This window comes from Pyxicephalus adspersus, chromosome 4, assembly GCF_032062135.1.
Source record: "Pyxicephalus adspersus chromosome 4, UCB_Pads_2.0, whole genome shotgun sequence".
Lineage (NCBI taxonomy): Eukaryota > Metazoa > Chordata > Amphibia > Anura > Pyxicephalidae > Pyxicephalus > Pyxicephalus adspersus.
In genome coordinates, this window is record NC_092861.1 from 26,896,209 (window position 1) to 26,909,747 (window position 13,539).

A 13,539-nucleotide genomic window follows, 5' to 3' on the forward strand; every position below is an offset into this window, starting at 1 on the left:
TTTTAATAAATCAGGCCCATTGAAAGACCAGCTCCTGTATGTGTATTTTTTATCTGTATTTAGCATAGCCTGAAATACACAAACTTCCTCTTCAGAAAAGTTCAGATGCAAATCTAAGCTAACATAAAGAGAAGGCAAAAACAAAATCAATAACATTGTATGGACATTGTGTAAAACTATGTAAACTACTAAACTTTCAAACGAAACTTTTCTTTTTCTAGTTTTGAATATAGTGGCCACAGGACAAGAAATGAGAGCAATAGGGGTCATTATGACAGTAAAGGCACTGCAACACAAATCTGATAGGGATTCTACGCCTTTTCCAAGCTATCCAAAAATTGTGAACTTTAAACACAATGAGCCTTTCTGATAAATACTAAGTTGTATGAGCTTCATCACATTTCTTGTCCATGGATAAGAAGGGTGAGCCATATAGTATATGTAAAATAAGGATAATACCTGCACAGAGCATTAATTTTTACAAAATGACTATTCAGCTTTTCAGCAGGATGCCCTTTTAAGAAAGTGACCACAATACCACATTCAGATAAAATGCTGACTTGAAATTCGAAGAAGTGACATTAAGCTTCCCCCAGGTGATACCACAGAGAATCTAGGTCATTGACAACAAATATATGACACACAAAATCTTTCCCCTGGTAAATATAAATATATATGTGCATATATTCTCTATACACCTAAATAGGTGGAAAGCGTATCTGTTTCTTGGCCTACATGTTCCTGGTTTAGACAATCAAAAATGTTTTAATAAACTTTATAGTGACCCTTTCCTTTGAAAAGGTTTCCAAACAGACATAACTGTAGAATATGATGGCATAACCCTGACAGTCCCAGGGTTAAATTCATATGAAGACTTCATACTGAATGCAGTGGTAATCTGACAACACAGACTGGACAAATATTTTTAGTCCTATAGTACTGGTATTTTTTGGGGAGGGAAACTTTTAATGACAAGGCCACTTTAACATCATGCAGCACCTGTTATGTCATATATTTTAACATAGCCTAAAACCTCTTTGTTCCCCATCAAAAATGTAATAGGAAGAGCATGAGGTTGGAATTTGCTGTTAGCATGATCTAATGGAAGAAGTAAACCCAAAACAAAAAAATCACACTTACCTTCAATCCTGCAGGTCAGTCTATCCGTCAGGAGGTTTCTTCCATCGGGTCCCGCGTAATCCCGGTATCTGTCTTTGGCTACAATTCTGTGTAGAGAACTTTTATGGCTTTTGTATATGTCCTCAAGGCTGTGCCCTGTCTTCTCATTCCCTACTATTGAACAGAATTAAATAACCTAATTCACCCCACCACCACCAAAGTTAAGATCCCCCAAGCAAATATCATGGATTACAATCATGCAAATTTGCTAATTTTTACCCCAAGCTGTCTAAGGAATTATTCAGCTATTGTTAGGTTAGAGTAACATGTTTGTATCCCCAAAAAGCAGTACTTCTATAGGCCTGCAGAACTTTTGACTTGATCAGTTAACTAAAATCTCTGGTAGTCCAGTGGTGAATCAGGACAATAGAGACTGTGAAAAAGGTAAGTAGTTAGGAAGCATCTCATTTTCTCAATCATGACATACCAGTACAGTTTATGGAATAAGAAATTCAAATGTTACATTTTCTACAAAAAAGTTTCATTCCAATGCAACTTTTTAATAATGAATTGAATATTTTCATACAAAGACTGTCATAACAGCAAATCAGAAATATAAAAAAAATAATTCATGCAGTCATGTGAATTGACACTGTAGATGGTAGTATGCTAGGTGAAGACCATTGTGTAGATTCCTATATGCCTATAAGCACAATAAGAATGCCATCTGTTCATGATGTAAGGACTGTTTAGTTACAACAGCAGCGCAAGCTTTTACACTAACTGGACATTAAAGGGAATCTTTAACATGATGTCATTCAAGGATTTATTCTTTTTGATGCTCATGTTTGCAATGAGTTCCTTATATTTAAACATATATACACTACTAAGACTGGATTATACTGGAGACTTTAGAAATTGGAATACCAAGTTCAGTTCAAGTTTTCTACCATGGGATTTTCCTTGTGCCAATGTGGGGTTAACTTCACAGTGATTTTTTGACTTTCGTAATACCAACCTGGTATTTTATTGCAGAATGTGTTTTGGAACTTAAAGCTATAAAAAGACATTGTAAGACGTATATGATTTTTAAATTGTGAAGTCTGTTGCTGTCTGATTTGATTGATTTGTATTCAGCGCTACTATATTTTATCACCTATAAGAACAATAGTTAGAAATTAGCCAATTTATTGGTGCAGTTGAAGATCTGTTGAAGATAAATACCTTTATCTCTGCTTGGGTAATTTAGAAACCTCAACATATCCTAATGTGGCACCTTCAAACTGCAGGTGTTAGCAGTGTTTATACCAGGGAATTTCCTAGGTGTGCTTTATATAGTTTACTAATAATATCTGGTGGAAAGATACGTGGGTGGAACAGTCCACCATATTTCCAACAGTTTTACATTCCTCTGTTTATTTACAGACTTATAGATTTATTTCCTGCTTCCTGATATTGGTCCATAAAGACCTGCATACTTTTTTATAATGGAAAGTATACTCTAAATATAAAAACAACAGAAAGACAACTAAATATATAACTCAAAAGATATATAAACAGTTTACATATAGTTTTCAGATTCTACCAAATCCTATTTCAATATCAGCCAAAGGCATCTTGAAAGGCAGGCCAAAAATAATTACAAGTGTCCATCAAGGCCCAGTAGGTACCGTATGTATGTCTCAAACTGACAAATACTTAAACATCAAAGCAGCGGTTTAGCTTTAAATAAAACTGTAAACCTTTCTTTTTAACTGTTTAAAGAATATTGATGAAAAAAACGGAGAAATGTTTGCATAAATAGAATATTTTCTGAAAATAAAAATGGAATTTTAGCAAAGTTCATGGTGGTTAATTAGAAGGCAGAAATAATAAAATAGTACTGTTTATGAGGATTGTGGAGTGATTTTAATTAGTTTGTTAGGAAAGCTTCTTTCATCAACTGGTGAATCATAAACAAGGATAAAGCACAAATTAACACAATGTATTGCATGTAATTTAAAGCGATTTGCAGGGAGTGGAGGACATTTTTCATGGTTATGTAATTACAGACTACCAACAGGCCTAAATGTTATTCATATTTCATGGATCATACATGGTTTCATGTATGTTTGGCAACCCTGCCATGTGTGTCAATAGGTATTGACTTCTCTGGCTTACTCACACCCAAAAAAATCATGGTAGTTTAGTGAGATTTTCTCAGCATATGTTTTAGATTGTTGGCACATTAAGCATGTTGTTTGTTTGAATTTTTGTGCATAACTCAAAAGTGTGTTTGTGAAACTAGTAGGTACATTAGATTTGTAATTTGAGACAAGGATTTAGGAAATGAATAAAAAACACAGGCTATAACAGACTTACTTTGTTAGAGGTTACCTAACGGGTTCCATACTGTTACACCGGTTAAAGCTGATATATCATGACATCTTTAGGATGGATAACCCTATTATATAATCACAAAATGTTGTTTTTATATATTTTTTGAAATACCTTTCTTTTAATTTGAAGGACAGGACCCCTCCAGTTCCACCTTTACCACCGCGGCAGTAAAGACTGAATGGGAAACCCCGAGGCTCCTGGGAAACATGTCACATATTCCAGGAGGCTTCGGGCTGCTCCTTCTACTCATGCCCAATTGCGGGCATGCACAGAGGGGACTGTTTTAATGTATGAGCATGAGCTGCATGGGCAGTGAGATTGACACCATGTTGTTATTGATTATAGAGTTCGCCTACCATTCCCTATTTCCTTTTGTGTCTTTGTTTTAGTATTGTTTTTGTTATATGTAGTAAAAGGTTTTTTTTAAGACACATATATATATATATATATATATATATATATATATATATAAATGTTTTGCTGGATAGATTGTAATTATTGTTTTTTTTTTTTGTTTTTTTTCTTTTATATAAGTGGAAATTATTCTTTAGAGGGTAATATAGCATAATGTAGTATGAATAAATAAACTGAACTCTAATTTCATGGAGTTAAGCGGATGATAGAGAATGAACTAGATCGTTACGCAGAGTTGCTATTAAAAGATGAAATGGTGAGAATTATCTCCCTCTCCTTTGTCACATAGTCACAAAGAAATATTATATTTTTTTATATTCACTTGTCACAGGGAGATTTTTTTTTTTTCACAAAGATGAAATATAAAAGTTAGACATGATGAAAGTCGGTTAAACACAATGTTTGGGGAGAAGGGAAGTAATTTCCTCCCCCTCCTGTTATTGTCACTATTAGGAGGATTATATGATTGATTGATGATAAATTGTTGAACTCTAATTAAGATTAGATAAAATAAAAGGGGAAGTAATAAGAGGTTAAGAGAGGGGAGGTAAAGATTAAACCATTTAGGGAGATTGAACTACTACTAAGCATTAGTTGAAAGAGAACTAGCAGAGCCCATCGAGTTAGTAGGTTAAGAAAGATGGATATAATGGAAGGAGTTGGTACTTGTATTAAAATGTTGTTGTTATTGATTTGAAGTAGATTTACAGATTTTTTTGGGATGGCTTGAGACATTTGTTTAGTTTGTTTGATATGTTTGTGTAAAATTAAATGTAATGAAAATTAATAAAGAAATTGAAACAGATCTGCTGGGTTAGAGTGCAGAGAAGACATCAGGGGTCACTCTCTTCAATGCTTTTGCTCACTTGTAATAACATTACAGTTAAGTGAAATAAGTGCTAAAAATGTAAATAAAATAAAGATAAAAAAGTATTCAATGCAATCTCTCCACCCTGTGCATAAATGTGTATGTAAACAACAACAACACATTTTTGGTGTCTATACAGATGCTGCAATAAATAGGATGATTAATTTTAGGGCCATTATTTTTGCATCTGCCATATTATCTGTACATGTTTTCTTCTTTCAGAAAAAAAAAAAGAAAATTTCTTCTCTTCATTTCAGGTTCTCGTGACACCTAGGTACGTCCAGCTGACAAAGTCCATAATAACTAACTTAAAACTGCATAACCTGATATTTGAGAAATGAACATCAGTAGTGTAAATTCCAGAATGTCATCATCACAAATATTGGATTACATCAGTGTATTAATTATTACCTTCAATGTGATACACTCCTTGTATAATTTACCATGTTCTTAGGAATAAACAACGTAACAAATAGGTGAAGGTAACAATATAACACAAAGACTGATAACCTAATGTTTATAAAGTAAGCACCAGCAGAATGTTGTAAATTCCAAAGTGTTACAATTACTCCATTACATCAGTGCATTAATCATTAACATGGACATTGTAGAATATAACAAAGTAATAATCCAGCATTGCTTTTATGCCAGTACACTGCTGATAGTAATGTGTTTATTGCTCCTACTCATTTACTTAAGGTTTACAAATGTTGTATTCTCATTCTCTGAAGTTCTGTTATGTTTTTCTTTTTTTATTGTACAGTATTGAAGGGAATTTGAAAATACATAAAAACTAAAGCAGAACTAAAGTTGCGCTTTGAGCAATGTCTTGGTTATAGGTCATACCCTTCTGCAATAAATTATAATTACCAGCCAAATCACTGTCAAAAATTGCTGAGCTGTGCATACGTAGTTTAGCGTAGGAAGTTGGAATACCTGGCAACGTTCTGGCTTCCCCTGCAGCTGCCACGACTAAGTGAATGTTATATCATCCTTACCCAGCCAGTTAAGATGGCCCAACTCTAGGAAAAAGATCAGATGCCACACATTATTCAGGATTGTAGTCTATGCTAATTTATTATACATTTTTTGTCAGGAACACTTCTATATATTAGCAAATTTGAATAAATATATTTTGATTTTCTTGTTTAATTGGGAATAAATATTAATTTAAAGAAAGTGAAAAAAAATTCCTGTAATTTGACATTTCAATTCCTGACATTTGTATCACCGGGAGGCTGTGTGCTTGGCGATCAAGACAGAATGGTGCGGGGATTTATCCTTTTTCTGTCTACCATTTTATGTAAGGTAAAAATTTTAGTTTACGTTGGTTTAAAAGTAGTGGTCAGTAAGAAGATAAACATCCTTACAGATACCCAAAACAATCATTCGTGTCGATTAAACTGACCTGAGAGTCACAAATTGCTCATTGCTTAAGGAACCTCCAGCAGCCTCTGGAAGAACCCTGGTTAAGAAACACCTGTCTATGGCAACTTACATAAAAATATTGCATCACTCAGGGTCCCAAATTAACCTCCCTAGCGGTAACCTAGAGTGTGACTCAGGGTAGAAAAAGTTGCTGAAAGCAGTAACCCCGAGTCACACTCGGGGTAGGTAAACCTATGGTAAGTAATAGTAAATACAGCGCTTACCTGATCCACCGGCGTACTGCGTTGTCTATCACCACGATCTCCGTCTTCTTTCTTCTTCCTTCGGCGTCTTCTGCACATCATGAGTCACCGGGGGAGTTCTCGGTGACGTTGGTGCATCGGTGCGTACGTTGCCGGCAGGGCGAGAAAGTCAAAATCCATTTGTATTGCATTCAATACAAAATACCTGTATTGAATGCAATACATTGGATTTATATGTGTTAAAGCAGTACATTGTCTTTCATGAACATTTATTTTACAGTATAATATAATTGTATAAGTATAATATTTTTAAAAACTTTAAAAAATATATATAATTTTTTTATTTTATTTAATGTATTATTTTTACATGATTTTGTGTTTAGAACTTTATTACACTCTAACTATTATATTATACTGTAAAATAAATTTTCATGAAAAACAATGTACCGCTTTTAGACATATAAATCCAGACAGAAATGTACCACTAGAGAGGTTAATGCAAAGCAACTCAAATTTGCAAAATATATAAAGAAGATTAACAAACAAAATGGATACATTGAATTAGAAAGCAATACATAGATAGATAAACTGGTCTACAGAGAGATAAGTTATGATGCAACAATGCCTGTACTGGAAGACTTAAGCTAAGTACACACGTCCAATGGTTCCCGCCCAATAATCAGCTCAGGGCCGATATCGGACGAGAATGTGGCGTGTGTACAGCGCCCGTCCTGGCGGATCCAGGGACGATGGACTATGAACAATCCTAATACAAGGAAAGGGAAGAGCGTGCAGCAGGGTGCTGCTCCGTCGTTCTCCCCCTCCCCTCTCCATAGAGCAGAACGGTGCTGTATGTACAGCACTTGTTCATGAATTGTGCAGTCATTAGTCCTTGGAAAGGATTGTGAAAGATCCTTTCCAACAACTATAATTGCACTTGGGTATGCGGCTTTACTGTAGCTAGCAAATAGACATACAAAAGTTTTTTTGCCCTGAGTTCCTGGTGGTCAACTTGAGGGATGTGCAGAATTACCAGATTCTGCACGTAAAGAGCAAGGTGGATTTTTTTGGGGCTAATGGGAGAACTTTTATCTGAAAAAGCATGTAGAGCTAGTCACCCATGTACCAAAGCAAAAATGTTTTAAACAAGCAATGTTTAGCAGGGAGTGGGTATTTTCATTGAAAATACACAAATCGTTTACAAGACATGTTTGAGGGATAGCTTGGCCATGGAAAGTGCCTTGCAACACACATTAAGATCATGAATCAATGCACACAAATGCAAGATGATGTGTGTTCTGGTGCATTTCAATTGATTTAAATGGAAACAAAAGTAAGGAAAAATTCAAAGGTTTGAAAAGAAAATTTGTAGGGCTGTTTTTTATGGTCTAACCTCAAAATAAAAAACTGGGATCAGGTAAGTTCTTTATTTCAGCAATTGTACACTTAGTGTGTGCCTGTGCAGGAATTACTTTATTCTGGCCTTGCCAAACAGGAAAGTCAAAGATCCTGAAGTGGAAAGAGTACCAAGGGAAAGAGCAAATAGCACTTAGGTAAATAATTGCAAACTCGCTAGGTATTTAGGCAGGAGGTTTAGCGCTAAAACTGTTCCAATGAGCAATAATTAATTGTTTTTGCATTGAGTTCTCAGAAAAAGTACACGAAAACAAACAACACATTGATGTATTCATATGGTACTTTTGATTTATATCCTTTACCTCTGAATATGATTTAATTTTTTATGTTATCCATATGTGGCCTTGAAGGGTCGTTTTTATTACCTTTTTCTCCACATTATGGGTAGGTTATAAAGTGGTTACTTGGTTGGTTGGTCATGTGATGCATGTGATATAACTATTCCTTTACAGGAGGTTATCGGGGACTATTTCTTAATATCTTGTTAAAATTGGGTGTGCAATACAGCAGTTCTATCTCCATATTAATTCTCAGTTTTCTCCTCTTTTATCAACAAGTTGTCATCTGTGCAGTCAACTGATATTCTCCTAATCCGCATTATAAATGATCTCCAAGAAAAACAAAATGTAATTATTAACCTCCCTGGTGGTAACCCCGAGTGTGACTTGGGGTAGAAAAAAGTGGCTACAAGTGGTAACCCCGAGTCACACTCGGGGTTGAAACACCTAGGGAAGGTTAGTAAATAGAGCCCTTACCTGATCCGCAGGGGTCCTGCGCCATCCAGCGCCGCGATCTCTGCCTTCTCTCTTCTTTCTTCTTCCTGCTTCTGCTCAGATGAGTCACCGGGGGAGTTCCCGATGACATTGGTGCGTGTGTACGTCCCGGCCGGGGGGGGCGGGAAATTCAAAATCCATTTGCATTGCATTCAATACAAAATTATTGTATTGAATGCAATACATTGGTTTTTTATGTGTAAAAGCAGTACATTGTTTTCAAGAACATTTATTTTACAGTCATTATATTAGTATGAGTATAATATGTATTTTTTTTTTTTAATTAAAATTTTTTTTTTTAAATATATAGATTTTTTAAATGATTTTGTGTTTCAAACTTTATTATACTCATACTATTGTATTATACTGTAAAGTAAATTATCATGAAAAACAATGTACCACTTTTAGACATATAAAACCGGAAAGAAATGAACCTCTAGGGAAGTTAAAACATACATCACCATAGTAACTAAGAAATATAAAAACAGCCCCTAGACATGTGGTATATAACTGGCCAGGAATTAATGTTTAAATAGAAGAATGGTATTCAAATAACCAGACACCTCTGAATTTTGTTATCTATGCCTTGGTGAAAGGTTTATTTTAAACATTTTTGGTATTTAATTTTTTACTGCATCTGAAACCCCCAAAAACCCAAATTTTATATGAAATAATTTGACCATGAACAAAATGAAAGGCAACTGAAAATAAATTAGATCTATCTGTGCTATATTCTGGTTAGGTGCAGCTATTATCTTGTAAAACCCTATGATAACCTTAATCAGTGAATCAGTGAATAGTAAAACAAAAAAGTAGGAATAATATGAACAAGATAAGTACAACAGCAGAAATGTAGAGTTAAGAGAAGAGATAATACAAAGACCCAAAGGAACATATCTAGTCCATTGGACTCCCAAAACTTACTTGGTGCAAGCTCTCAATAATGGTGTATTGAATGTTGGAAAACAAAGTGTTCATCAACAAACATTACTACAGTCTAAGGGCTCACTCACTACATGTTAGAGCAGTGTTTCTCAACCAGGGTTACATGGAAAACTAGGTTTCCTTTAGAGGTTGCTAGGGGTCCCTTAAGCATTCTTTACCTCCCATGTTAGTTTTACAAATACCAATGAAGGGTCATATGGTTCCCACTGGCTAGCAATGTATGATACATTCTTCCTACTGACTACCACACTAACATACTGTGAGTTGTGGATAAAGTAATTATAGTAGGGGTTCCCTGAAGAACTTGGCACTGAGGTGCATTCACAGCCAACTCATAATTTATGGACAATCTAACTCAACAAATGCAGAAAAATGTTTGTGTTTGTGAATGGACCCGAGGTAAAGATAATCTAGTGGATCCACCAATCTACAAAGCCCAATGCAGTAGTGCCATAAAACATCACCCAGCAGATCACAGACAAATAGTGAACTACTGCACTGCTTTGACTTGATCCATTATTGTGGTAACAGGTTTCATGATTGTGTTCACATTCATTATGCAAAAAAAGAAGATGTAACATAAAGTTTAAACACTAAAATGGTAGTCCAGTGCATTAAAATATATGGTTTTAGTGCTAGTTGATTATGGTTTAAACCATCTTGGTTTGATAATAATTATACAATATCTATTATGTCAGCTTATCTCCGGTTAACAAAAGTACTTGTCTTAGTTTACTGAGGATAGCCCTTTAATATTTAGATCTCAGGACTTTGCTTTAGTACTTGACTTCCGATTGTCTACATCCCAGTGAGGCCTAAATAGGCAAATAAGTCAAACTAAATATTACTGAACCAGCCAAAAACCTTTTAGCAGGCTTTACACTGGATAATGCAAGAAATCTGTTGCACCATCTCCTTGTAGTATTGCTGTCCATGAGCCAGCCTAATAAACAGCATCTGTCATCGACAATAATTAGTAAAGACTGTACCAAAAGTAAACATTTAACAACCAGTAAGGCAAGTTAAAATTACAGTCCCAATAGAGATAAAGCCAAGCCTTACATGAAATTTGGGCGAATGCAGATTATCCACTTATGCTAATAAGGTACTTTCCTGATTTTTCTTAGTTTGTGACATGTGCAACCATATTTGACTATATTAGCCCTGAGCATGCAGAATACTCTTTAAATACAACAGTTAAAGAGGAAGTAAAATCAAAAGTCCATCCACCTAGGTGATCAAGTTAATTAAGATATTAAATATGGTAGCTGGCATTATAAGAACTGGGTATCACCCTAGACTGAGCTGAAACTTTATAATTCTATTTAAAATCTAATTTTGTAGTTTTGACACAATTTGCCTGATTTATGAAAGCTCTCCAAGACTAGAGAAAGTAAGACTAATGTAGATGAACCTGGGTGATACAGCAAACCTGGAACTGATTGGGTAAATGGGCCTGATTTAATAAAGCTCTCCAAGGCTGGATAGGTTAGACTTTTATCCATGAACATGGGTGATCAAGCAAACCTGAAATGAATTTGGTCCAGGAAACAATATTTAGAAAATGACTTTTAGGAGTTCACTGATGAAAGTGAAAATCCTCTCCAGCTTTGGAGAGCTTTAGTAATTTAAAAATTTAAAAACATTTGCTAAATAATAGGAAATTATTTCATAACATTCATTCCAGGTTTGAAAGTCTTGGAGAGCTTTAACAAATTAGGCCTAATTTGCCTCCAAGAAATCAGAAAATTGTGAGCTGCCCCCCAAAAATGTTTTAAGTGGCTATAAGGTTTATATCATTTTTTACTTGGTTCAGGTAAAAAATAGAAAGAATAGATAAATAATAAAATAAATATATGATAATAATAATGAAAAAAATAGATGAGACATTTACAGAACTGGAGAAAAAAATCTCAAACAGTAACCAATCAGGTAGTAAATCCTTAACCAGGGTAGCTTGGACCTTTGCCCAATTTTCCCCCTCTCTCACTGCTCCCTCCCCCAACTTTCTAGTCCTTACCCCCCTCAAAAACACACTGACAACTAAATAGGGTTAAAATGCCTGGCAAGCAGCCATTTATTTAACACAGATAAATAAACAATTTAACAATAAAAAAATAACAAATAAATATAAAGTCTATGCAAATTTACAACTAAGCATAAATTAACATACATACATTAACACAACATTACCATAACAAATTCCTCAATAATTTAACCCCCCCATATTTAACACCATATTAACCACAATGTTCCATTTGTAATACAACAACCAACCTGTACTAGACCCAAACAACTAGGCTGCAGGCCTTGGAAGGTAAAGTCTGCATCCAACAACATATAAAATCGTAACATCACCATCACATCAGCCCCTAGCTGCCCAGCACCGCCTCAGGGGTCTACACTGTGCCACATTTAAAGGGGCACTTCGCCAATTCGGTTGCCCTTCCAGGAACTACCAACAGGACTCTTACCTTCCCCCAGACCTCAATCGCTCCTCCTTATCACTAACCCATAACCCTATCAACAGGCCGGGTAGGTGGGGAATTTTTCTCCCGCAGAAACTGTCCCCAACTTCCATTCATCCCTTAATTTAATCCTTCCTATTCTCCTCCCATGTAAACTTCTGACCCGACCCCTTAACCCCTCCTTAACCACTCATCCATTAACCCTTTCTTCCCCTTAATGGGCAGCCCTTACACCCTGTCATGCAGGCCCCACGGGCCTCTTTAAAACTAATACTGCAAAACTTGCAGAAAGAAAATTGATTAAGAAATTGCGTAGGATATTTAAGAGATGTAATTATTAATCTTTCATATAGTATTTGTCATGTTCCAAATTTTTTCCTGAGCTAGATACACTTCCAAAGACATGATTTTAACCATCTTTCAAGCAACACCCATCTATTGATAATAGCTAATAGATAACTGTTAGCTTATGGAGAATGCTGAATCTGCATTTTGGGGGATACCTTCAGAAACAGGAAAAATAAGGACAATTGTTCAGGGGTCACTTTCTACCCTATACGACACTTGGCCAGAAGCAGAAGAATCAGCAATATGTAAAGTTAAGTCAAGTAACAAGAAACATTCACAGAGAGCTCATGAGAAAACATTGTAATGGTAATAAAGAAAACTATAAAAAAGCAAAGTAGGAGTCAGGAACAAGTCATCGGTCAGGATAAGCAGCAAGCGATCGTGGTTTAAAACAGGCAGGAATCTGTAACCAGATCGACTGCCAAAAGGTATATGATAACATAGAAGTAAAGGATCACTGAGATCACAGGAGGTGCTTGAAAGATTTTCTGCTACCCCATTTAGTGCCCTAGCCAGCAGCACCTTCTTCACCCAAAATGTGGGCAGCCATGTGCTGGGGAAAAACATACTTTGGTTTTGTTTCTTTTTGTTTCATTAGTTTTGTACTTTTGGCAGAGTTTTTTGTTTTAAGGAACTAAAAAAGTAAAATACTGTAGTAGAACAGTGTAATATTGCTAGAATGGTATAATGATACAATTAGTCTTATCTTTACTAGCAGGAATGAGGTTGTTACTTGTACAACCTGGGCATTTCTAGTAATTACAGTATTATAACTGATCTTATAATTACTGGTAATAATGTGGTCATTATATGACCTATAGTACCTGAGCACAGCAAGCAGTAACATAAATGAAGAGTTCTTATTAGGTTTGTTTTTCAATGCTATGAAAACACACAAGGTAAAACATTTTTCAGTTAAGTATATTATATATAAATAACATAACTGTGAACATTCATGTTTCATACAGATCTGTGTACATGCTGGTCTAATATTTAAATCCTCAGTAAGCAACAAAATTGGCCTGCATGAAGCTAAATGTCTTGATGAGATGGATAAAGCATAATGGAGAGCCTTGTTTCACAACTTTCCTGGAGAAGATGCTGTTTGTGGATCCCTCTAGTGACGCGTGTGTGTTCACTTTATATTTCTTCTTGCATTCAGAAGAAACTGCTGTCAA